General features: G+C 41.6%; 1 pseudogene; it reads right to left on the bottom strand.

Annotated features, from left to right (window-relative positions):
• Window positions 1–9,877: 9,877 nt before the first annotated feature.
• On the bottom strand, window positions 9,878–10,387 carry LOC147439959 (uncharacterized; annotated as a pseudogene).
• Between the last annotated feature and the right edge of the window lie 300 nt (window positions 10,388–10,687).

Raw genomic sequence — 10,687 nt, 5'->3', positions numbered from 1 at the left:
TCCCTGATGAAATGATACTTCACATCCACATGCTTTTTCTTTGAGTGATAAGCTGGATTGCGAGCCAATTGTATAGCACTTTGACTATCACAATATAACACAGGCATCTCTTCTTTGATTCCCAAATCTATTACTAGTTGATTAAGCCAAATTGATTCTTTGCATGCCTCTGATGCTGCAACATATTCAGCCTCTGTAGTAGATTGAGTAACACAATCTTGTAATCTAGAACACCATGATACTGCTCCACCAGCCAATGTAAAGACATACCGTGACGTAGACCTTCAGTTGTCTAAGTCACCTGCATAATCTGAGTCTGTAAAACCCTTTACACTTAGCTCCTAACTCCCATAGCATATATGCATACTCTTTGTAGCTTTCAGGTATCTCAATATTCCTTTCACTGCCTCCCAATGTTTCTTGCCTGGGTTTGACATGTATCGACTTAATACTCCCATTGCAAATGCAATGTCTGGACGAGTAGCAATCATTGCATACATCAAACTACCCATTGCAGACGCATATGGAATCTTATCCATTTCAGCCTGTTCTTCCTCAGACACAGGACAATCTTGTTTGCTAAGTTTCACATATGGTGGCAATGGAACACTCAATGCCTTTCCCTTCTCCATATTGAAACGTTGCAAAACCTTGTCAATATACTCTGTTTGAGATAACCAAATCAACTTCCTTGATCTGTCTCTCTCAATGCGCATACCAAGTATATGACTTGCCTCACCCATGTCTTTCATGTCAAACGATTTTGCCATCTTTGAGCTCAAAGCTGAAATTTCTTCCAAGTGCTTGCCAGCAATCAACATGTCATCCACATACAAAATAAGGATCAGCCAACTGCCATCCTTAGCCTTCTTTATATATAGACAGTGATCGAACTCACTACGTTTGTAGCCTTGAGAAAGCATAAACTTGTGGAATTTATGGTACCATGCCCTCGGTGATTGTTTTAAGCCATAAAGACTCTTTAACAACTGGCATACCCAATCTTCCTTGCTTTCTCAACAAACCCTTCTGGCTGCTGCATGTAAATTTCCACATCTAAATCACCATGCAAGAACGCTGTCTTGACATCCATTTGGTGCAACACCAAATCTAATATGGCAACCAATGCAAGAAAGCATCTCAATGTAGTCATCTTCACCACCGGAGAGAAGACTTCATCAAAGTCAATGCCTTGTTCTTGCTTAAAGCCCTTGGCAACAAGCCTTGCTTTGTACTTTGGCTGACTATCATGAGCGGTGATCTTATACCTGTAAACCCATTTACAAGGTAGAGCCTTTTTGCCCCATGGTAATTTAACTAGCTTCCATGTCTGGTTTTTATGCAGAGCTATCATCTCTGACTGCATGGCCAATTGCCAATTCCCGAAGTCCTTCATTTGCATTGCTTCCTTGTAACATGAAGGCTCATTGCAATCAGTCAACATGACGTAGTTCATAGATGGAACAAACCTATCAGGAGGTCGCGTGACACGTCCAGATCTACGCACAATATGTGGCTCAGGCTCATCCACAACCTGTGGTTCCAATCTATCCTGTCCTTGCTCCTCTTGAGCCCAAACATTTTGTCTTGCACGTGCAGGTCCATCTTCTTGGAAGACAACTCTTCTAATCTCCTCAACCCTCTCTGGTTTAGTATGATATTTGGATTCATTAAAGTGAACATCATTGCTGCGGACAACCTTTCTGGATTCGGGATCCCAAAGTCTGTACCCCATCTCACCAGAATTACCATATCCTAGAAAGATGCACTTTCTACTCTTTGGCTCAAGTTTGTTCCTAAATTCCTTTGGAACGTGAGTATATGCCTCACAGCCAAAGACTCTGAGATGCTTGTATGAGGGCACCTTGCCTGACCATACCATCTCTGGCACTGAATCCTTCTGCAAAACCTTGCTAGGAGATCTATTTACAAGATGAACAGTTGTTGATACAGCTTCAGCCCAAAACCCATTTGGCAGCTGTGCATTAGACAACATACTTCTAACCTTCTCTTGTATGGTCCTATTCATCCTCTCAGCAACACCATTTTGAGGAGGATTGTAAGGAGCAGTAAGTTCACGTTTTATACCTTTTGACTCAGAAAAGTCTTGAAAGGCCTTTGAAACGTACTCTCCACCATTGTCAGTGCGTAAGCATTTAAGCTTCTTGCCACTCTGATTCTCCACAAGTGTCACAAACGTTTTGAAAACACTAAACACTTCATCCTTGTGCTTGAGAAAGTAAACCCATACTTTCCTCGAGTAATCATCTATAAATGTCATAAAGTAAGAAGCTCCCCCTAGCGATAGGTTAGGCATAGGTCCACACAAATCACTATGAACAAGTGCCAACAGTGTATCTCTTCTACTGCTTCTATGCTTATGTGGCTGCTGTGTTTGCTTACCATACAGACAATGTTCACAGAATTCAAAATCATTAAATGAAAAGCCAGGCAAATAACCAGAACGAGACAAGATTTCCATTCCCTTCTTGGACATATGTCCTAACCGGCTATGCCACAAAGAAACGTTCGGCTGCTCGGTTACATTGATTACATTTTTAGAGACATTTGATACATAAATCATGTAAAGTCCTCCAGACTTTACTCCATGTGCTACTGTCATAGAACCCTTGGATATCTTCCACATGTTCTGTCCAAAAGTGGTGATGTAGCCAGCATCATCAAGTAAACCTATGCTGATCAAGCTCTTTGTAATTGCGGGAACATGTCTCACATTCTTCAGCGTGAAAGAAGAGCCATTCTGAAACTTCAATTGAACATCTCCAACACCTAAGATCTCACATGTCTGCCCATTGCCTAGCCGAACATGATCTTTAGTGGTCACATAAGAGGTAAACCACTACTTGTTTGGAGACACATGAAGTGATGCCCCTGAGTCTATAATCCAGTCACTCAGTGCATTTCCATCAGATGTTGTAAGAAGAGCTGAGTCCATTGTATTCTTCAAGAAGTAGATGTCTCCTGACACTAGACTCTCATCCTCTGCAAGAGTGTTTGTCACATTTATTTCTTGAATCTTCACTGAGGACTTACTCTTCTCACTATGGTCTTCAGCTTTCTCTTTGCCTTTTTCTGCTTTCCATTCTCTGCAGTCTCTTTTCATGTGACCCTTCTTGCCACAATGGTAGCATTCTATGTCACTCTTGCCTTTAGCACTGCGGGACTTGCTACGAGACTGATTCCTCTTTCCACCTTTGTACTTTTCTTTGGTCCTTCCCCTGACAACTAAGGCTGTTCCTTTGCCTTTGTCCATTGTCTTTCTATTGGTTTCTTCAGTAAGCAGACTTCCTTCTACACCTGCTATGTTCAAACCATCTAGAGGTGCAGAATTACTCAAAGCTGTGCGAAAAGTGTCCCAACTTTCCGGCAATGTGATCAACAGGAACATAGCTCTAACAGGTGCATCAAACTTGACACCTTGAGCTGACAGCTGACTATAGATTGTGTTGAATTCATTCAAATGATTGGACATAGGTGTCCCTTCTTTCATCTTCAAGTCAACAAGCTTCTTAAGCCAGTATACCTGTGAAGCTGCACTCTGCTTCTCATAAAGATCACTAAGGTTTAACCATGCTTGATAAGCCGACATCTCGTATGCTACATTGAAGTAAACGCTTTCTGCCAAAGTCAGCATAATGGTAGAAAGTGCCAATTCATCCATTTCGCTCCATTCATCTTCGTCCATATCTTCTGGTTTTATCCCCTTGAGCTTTATAGGTTTTATCTGCTTCTTTTGTACCAACACGTGCCAAATCTGCTTCTTCCACAATGGAAAATTGGTTCCATCCAGCTTCTTGATATTGTAAAGAGCAGTGTCCTGTGATCCAGCCATAGCTATGCTTCACAGTGGTTTACTTTCCTGGGAAAAATTTGGCAGAGTTTCCCCTGTAAACTGACATCTGAACCAATATCAACCTGTCAAATGAACCAAGAAAGCTTCAGATTCTGCATAAATTTCGGCAGAGTCTCCTTTGTAAAATGGCTATGGTGTACTAAAAAATAGACCAAAAAACATCTCAAAAAACACTGTCTCTCTGACACTGTAAGATGCGGGTAAACCTGTCCTGCACCTGTACTGTCTCTCACTGTCCTGTCACTGTCCTATAAGCATAGACTGCGAGAATGCCTCAACGGCAGTAAAGCAAAGATGCAATCCCAACTGTCTAACTCACAGTCAATACATCCTAGTTGCCTATCTAAGGGTGCTCGAGGGATCTCTCCAAGACCTGTATCACCGAAAGGATCTCAACATTCGAGAATCCCCCAACTCAATAAAACCTCACTCGACCCTCAACAAAGGCTGCAGTAAATCTGACAGTACATAGACTTCCCACAAAGTCATACATCCACAAATTTCCCACTGTATGCTGTAACCGCTGCGGCGGTTGTTTGCTGCGTGAATCACAGCCAGCAAACCCTCAACAGACATACATCATCTCTGACAATACATCCCATGTGGAAGTACCTGCAATGTCAGGATGAAATCTGGAATATCAAGCAGCAAACACAAGCTACCTGATGAACTAGTGGATGTTGCCTACTGTCTGTGTGTAGATGCGCCCGTGTCATATGTGACACGCCTCCAAGAACTGTGAGCCGTCCTTCGATGTGTAGACAACCACAAATCAACACTCTGGGAGTGTCGATATCCTCAGCACCTGCAGTCGTAGGCCGAAAACCCCAAATTTGCAGAGTCGGATCTGCACCCGCCGAGCCCACGTAGTCGAAAATGGCCTGCGCAGACCTTTGTCGAAGCCGAACAGTGACCGAGATGACCTCAGAATGAAATTCTGAGCACACCGAGCCCTTTGGCCTCGCCCACGAGATTTGGGGCCGTGTCTTCGCCTGTCGAATTTCACTCCAATCTGAGTTGGTGACTCTAGCCTCCTGCAGTGCTGCCCCGAGCCTCGATCTGAGCTTTGATACCAGTTGAAGGAGTACGAGCGGAAGTGCGATGCGAGAGAGAGTGCGAGAAGAAGAGCACGACGATATGGTGAACTCGCTCTACTGTAATGTGTAGAGCATAGTGAGTTCTTATTAGGTTTTTACAGAAGAATATGTGTACATACCTGGCGGCCCGCCCACTTACCTGGGCGACCACATTGGGCTTTATACCCCAACAAAGGTTTTTTGCCCAATCTGAGGGAGAAGGTTATAGCAGAAAAGAGAGCTTTGTGATGCATGTACCCCTTCAGAGGGGGTGCCTGATGAACCTTTTCAAAGTTATATTGTCTTGATAAGTAGCATGGATGCAGATGAGGAAGCAGAGGATGATATTGAAGATTGCCTAGATCATGCTGATTGTGAACATGATATTAACATGGATTTTACATCTATGCTTATATACGGGCTGCAAGAGGAGCCAGCTCCTATAGCTTTGATGAATGTTGAGACTTCCAAGGGTGATTTTCCCAAGGATGCTATGGATGAAGATCTACAGGATAAAGCTATTGTACATTATCAAACTCAAAAACCATGTAAAAATCTCTCTGATGATACAGGTTCAGGAAGTCCTAAGGTATTTTGTAATGGCTATGAAGCTAGAGGGAGTGATGATGATGCTAAATCATCCTTGATACTGCATAAAGTGCCGAAAATTTTTCATTTCTTTGGACAATGTGTTAAATGCGACTGGATTTGGATATTATTCCTAATCTGTGGCCCAAGCTTCCCTAATCCGTTTAACAAGCTTTCATAGTTGGTTCCAATCATAATCTAAACCGCCTAAGCCCATGCAAACCCGGAATTAAGCCATAAATCTTAAGCCGTTAACCTTAAGCCAAATTTGACCACCTAAGTCCACTCGAAGTCGAAGCTCCTAAAGCCATAGCGGGAAGAAGCAAAAGGAAATCGAAGCAGTTCAAGGCAGTCCAATAGTGATTTTCTTAATTAGCACCTGGATTAAAGCAAGATATTTCTTGTAAGGAGCTTAAACTCCTCCATTAATATTTGATTAAAACAGAGGTATTGTTCAATACTCGATTTGAGTTACTAAGTTTCAATCTGTATGTATTAAGCTCTGTCTTCATTATTTGCATTTGTTGCAAATCTTCCCTCACACCTCTCACAGCCAGGGGCCTCGTGCCTTCCCGGCTCACCTTTCGAATACAAATCCCCTGACAACGTGCGATGGTGTGTAGATGAAACTTGACCAAGGTATAACAAAAGCACGCATACCTTGCTCTATTTCTTTTCAAAGTGGATATTACCACATTTATTATTGTGCCACAAATTTTTAAGATATTGCAAGGGAGAACCATTTTTGCCGCTAATGAAGTGGAGACCATATTTGACCCTCTTGCACCTACTACTTTGGACGAGAAGGAGATAAAGAAGAGAGAGATCGATGATTCAAGTCCCACTGCTATCAATCTTAGTAAGGAGGATGATTTCCACGATGATGTTGATGATGAGATGGAAGATGTCGAATTCATAGATACTAAGCCAATGCATCCACAAATGATGATTTAGTTTCTCTCTTTATTGATTACAAGCCATGGTTTAGATTTCGATGATGCTACTTGCATAGATATTTTGCAAGACGATGCATAAAATTTTTATATATTTTATTCTATGAAAAGTTTTTGTCATGTCATCCGTACATTGCTCTCTCTCTCTCTCTCTCTCTCTCTCTCTCTCATTTTATCAAGCATGCTAATTTATGTCAATCAAGTGTGTGTGATTAATTCGATGATAGAATATCTATCATTTTTTTGTACAATTGTTTATGAAAAATATCAAATGCTTTGTAAATTATTTTAGAAATAGAAAGAAGTACTCAAGTTTGAATATTTTGGCTCCAAAGCATTGTGCAATAATGCTAGAGTTAAAAACGGTGTTTATAACCTCTCTCCCTTTCTCACATCTGCCTTTACACATTTTGTGTTGTTGTTCTAAAGAGCTATGGATGCATGTAGAGCCAGCGTTTTATGTTATCAGGAGTGCGAGAGTGCTTCCACTACAGAAAACTACTTTGAAGAAGAGCTCCTTTATTGTGCTCCTTGATCAACACCTCTTGAAAGAAAGAGAGCTTGTCGCCACCATTGTGTAAAGCTTTTAGAATATGCGACAAACACAAGGATGCAGTCGCTCGGGTGAAATGTGTGCGGTGTTTGGGATTACAAGCCTCTTCTATTTTGTGCATAATGTGTATCGTACTTGTGTTCCATCAATAGTGACAAAGCTTCCACGTACCTTTCACAACCTAATGTATCCAATAACCATCATTTTCTGTCACATGAATACCATTTTTTGTCTATTTTTTTGAAAATAGAAACCATGTTCTTACAAAAAAAATTCACAAGAAAAATAGAAAGAAGTATCCAAATTTGAATATTTTAGCCTCAAACAATATTTGTAACAATAATAGACGATGTAATATAGGCGGTAATAGCAATGGTAATAAGCATGGTAATATTTAACTTGCAAAAATATGCCATCCCGCCCCCCTCTCTCTTCTTTGGCCACCCCATTTTGGACTCTCTCTCTAAAAAACACGATAAAAGACCGCGACAAAAATTTCGAAACTTTTATAGCGGTACCTAAAATCACAAATGCAAATTTTAAACTTAAAACATAAAGTGTAAATCTATACCACAAGTGCAAACCTAAAATTTAAACCACAATCATATACTTATATAAACCTAAATTTTTCTTGGTAGTGATATCTCGCCATATGCTTAAAACTCAATAATGCAAAAGAACCATACTTGCTTAAAAAAGCCCTTGCATGGGATAGCAGATGCGCCACAAACATAAAACTACATTTCCTATTATTTGGAATCAAAGTATTATTGCCATGCATTGAAAAGACAATGTTACCATGAAGTGGCAATGTACATGAAGCAAGCATGTCTATTATGAAGTTATGTAATTCCTCCTTCAACACATCTATATTGCCACATTGTGACATAGTGTGGAGGCTCACCCTGATGGGAGGCATGCTTTCCTGTAATATTGATTACACCTTTCTTTGGAGATAATGCATTGGTGAAGTAATGTTAAACTAAATGTAAAGGCCTAGAGTTTTGCAAGGTTTTATGGGTATGAATGCTTTCTTTAATGAGGGGGAAATGAGAGTAAGTATCCATGATTGCTGGTTTTACAGGGTCATGGCATATCAAGGCACTTCTAGCTTCATTTGGGTGCAAGCTTTGCATGACTGTATATGTTAAATCTTCTTTGGACTGGAGAGCCCTTAAGACTGATAATTCCAAAGCATTATTCTTGATCGTTTGTATGTAAGAGTTTTAGCATTTGGAAAATCACTTGGGGCACATGAATATTCAAGCTATGTGGAAAAAATATGTACAAGCGTTTAGTATCGCGATGCTGAATAGAAGTGCCATAATTCACCTTTCAAGTTCTATGCATTTACCTAGGTCTATATACATGTTTTGCATCAAGAAGTTAAATGGATTTCATTGCTCAACCATGATGAAGTGTATCCACCTTCACATCGTAATCAAACAATAGTCTCTACACTAGGACTTGAAAAAGATTATAACTTTGCAACTTAACTTATGAGTATATATTTTAACGCCTTACGCATATTGCTAATAGATTGATATGTTCTTATAGGATATTAAATTTTGGTTTGCATGCTTTCATCTAAATGAGATCTTTATGGTTCACTTCCTTGATAAGGTCTTTGATCCTTGAGCATGGTCAGTTACTTATTTACTCTTACCTAGATGCCCTAGTTTTCCATCAGATACTGGTTACCCTAATGATATGGAAAGTAATGACTTTATGGTTTCAATATTTACTTGATGTGGATTCTCTAGAAACATGTATACACATACGTAAATAAATAACTACTATCTATCTACTAACATAATATGGCGGAGGGGAGTACCCTTTACACGTGGAGCAAGCTGCGATGTTCCAAAAGAGGGAGAGAGAAAGAGAGAGAAGACATGTAATAAAGAGTGGGAGAGAAAGACAGAGAGGCCGTGGACCTCAGGGGTCCGCCCGGCTCGACAGAGCTTTGGAAATTGGATTTTAGCTAGAACGGCTTCTGCTACCCCAATTTGAAATGTTCTCTCTCTCTCTCTCTCTCTCTCACGGTCCGCTTCTGCGACCCCAAATTTGAAAGGCTCTCTCTCTCTCTCTCTCTCTCTCTCTCTCTCTCTCATATCTGCACCAGCCTTTGCGAGAGAGAGGTGGAGGGAGGCATGCATAGCCCTGAGAGAAGCAGGCTCGATGATGGCATAGCAGACTGATGAGGGATGCAGGCTCCTACGAGCTGGTCCTCCTGTGACATTCCCTCTCTCTCTCTCTCTCTCTCTCTCTCTCTCTCTCTCTCTCTTAGCACGAGCACAACCAGAGCAGCCGGCCAGCCAAAGAGAATCTTGCAGGGGCGAGTGCATACGTGTCGAGTGCTCTTTTTGGCCGGCAAGTGGCTGGCTGGCCGTTGTAGCCCACGCCTCACCTCCCCCGGCAACGTCTCCAGCCTCCTGCCATCCAATCAAAACTCTCCAACCCTCTTCCACTCTCTGGCCGAGCTGCTGCCGGAGAGGTTGTGCTCAATATCGCCAGCCAGCAAGGGAAGATTCCTCAGCATCAACTGTTGGCTGCCCATCTACTGTCCGGCTTGTTGTGCTAGAGCTATCTCTCTCTCGTACAATCAAAAGATTAGGCACAGGGTGGCTGGATACAACTTCAAGTGCAGGCAGTCCCATTGCTTCAATGTGCTCAACAATGCTACCGAGCAGTGATCAACTTTCAAATAGCTTGCCGTCCTCATGAATATAGAGTGATAAAGAGCACAACTCTGGAAACCGATTTGCAATTGCATTCAGATGCTCAACAGAAAATTCAAGAAAACCACGCAATAGTTGTAGCTCTGTTAACTTCATGCAGATACTTTCCTCCGGAGACGAAGTTTTCTATATGTAGGCCATATTGTGGGTAGATGAATGCTGTCGTTGAAGAGCGTCAATTTCGTTAAAGACGTCAAAGTCTCTGCTGCCAGATGTTTGATATCAACATTCTAGAGAACAAGACCCTGTAAAGTATCTGCAAAGTGGAACCGCTCAATATGTTGAAAGTCTCTTAGAATTAGACGTTGTAAGCTTCTTACTTGCTCCACCTCTACTGACATGCGCTTTCGGATCGAAACGCACTTCAAGTACAGGAACTGCAGGTTATGAGCATGCAACACAAGAGTGGTCGGCTCTGTAGGGTTTGAGACGGCACCATGATCAACAGAGTAATTAAAGATCCTCTTCATCTCCAGGTTCTTCAGGAATGAAGGCAAGTTCAACACAACTCTAGATGGTGCGTTTGTAACAAGAATGTCACTCAAGCCAACTGAAGCCAATAGTGATGTCACCATCTTGCCATTGATCATCCTCAACGCCATGTTGCCTTAGGATCATTCAACAACTTTGACAAGCTGGATGTGTGTGTAAAGCTCTACACTGCTATCATCAACATCATCTCAAGGATGAAAAGGGTGAGAAGCTCCAAGAGTAGCTGCTCAATCATTGGCTTTGTTTGTGTGCAAGTTTCTTAGACCTTCATTTCTAATGCGAGTTTTGATGCCATACTAGATTTCATGGCAGCTTTGGTTCACATTGATGGATTGGCTTGCACGGCTTTGGAAGAATGTGTTTCTCTTTTCATTGGGAGTTTTAGTTTACATCAACAAGGAAAGGCCGTA

This window comes from Adiantum capillus-veneris, chromosome 16 (genome assembly GCF_014529385.1).
Source record: "Adiantum capillus-veneris isolate H3 chromosome 16, ASM1452938v2, whole genome shotgun sequence".
Taxonomy (NCBI): domain Eukaryota; kingdom Viridiplantae; phylum Streptophyta; class Polypodiopsida; order Polypodiales; family Pteridaceae; genus Adiantum; species Adiantum capillus-veneris.
The sequence above is the reverse complement of the archived record's forward strand: the minus strand, read 5'-3'. Positions and strand labels throughout refer to the sequence as shown.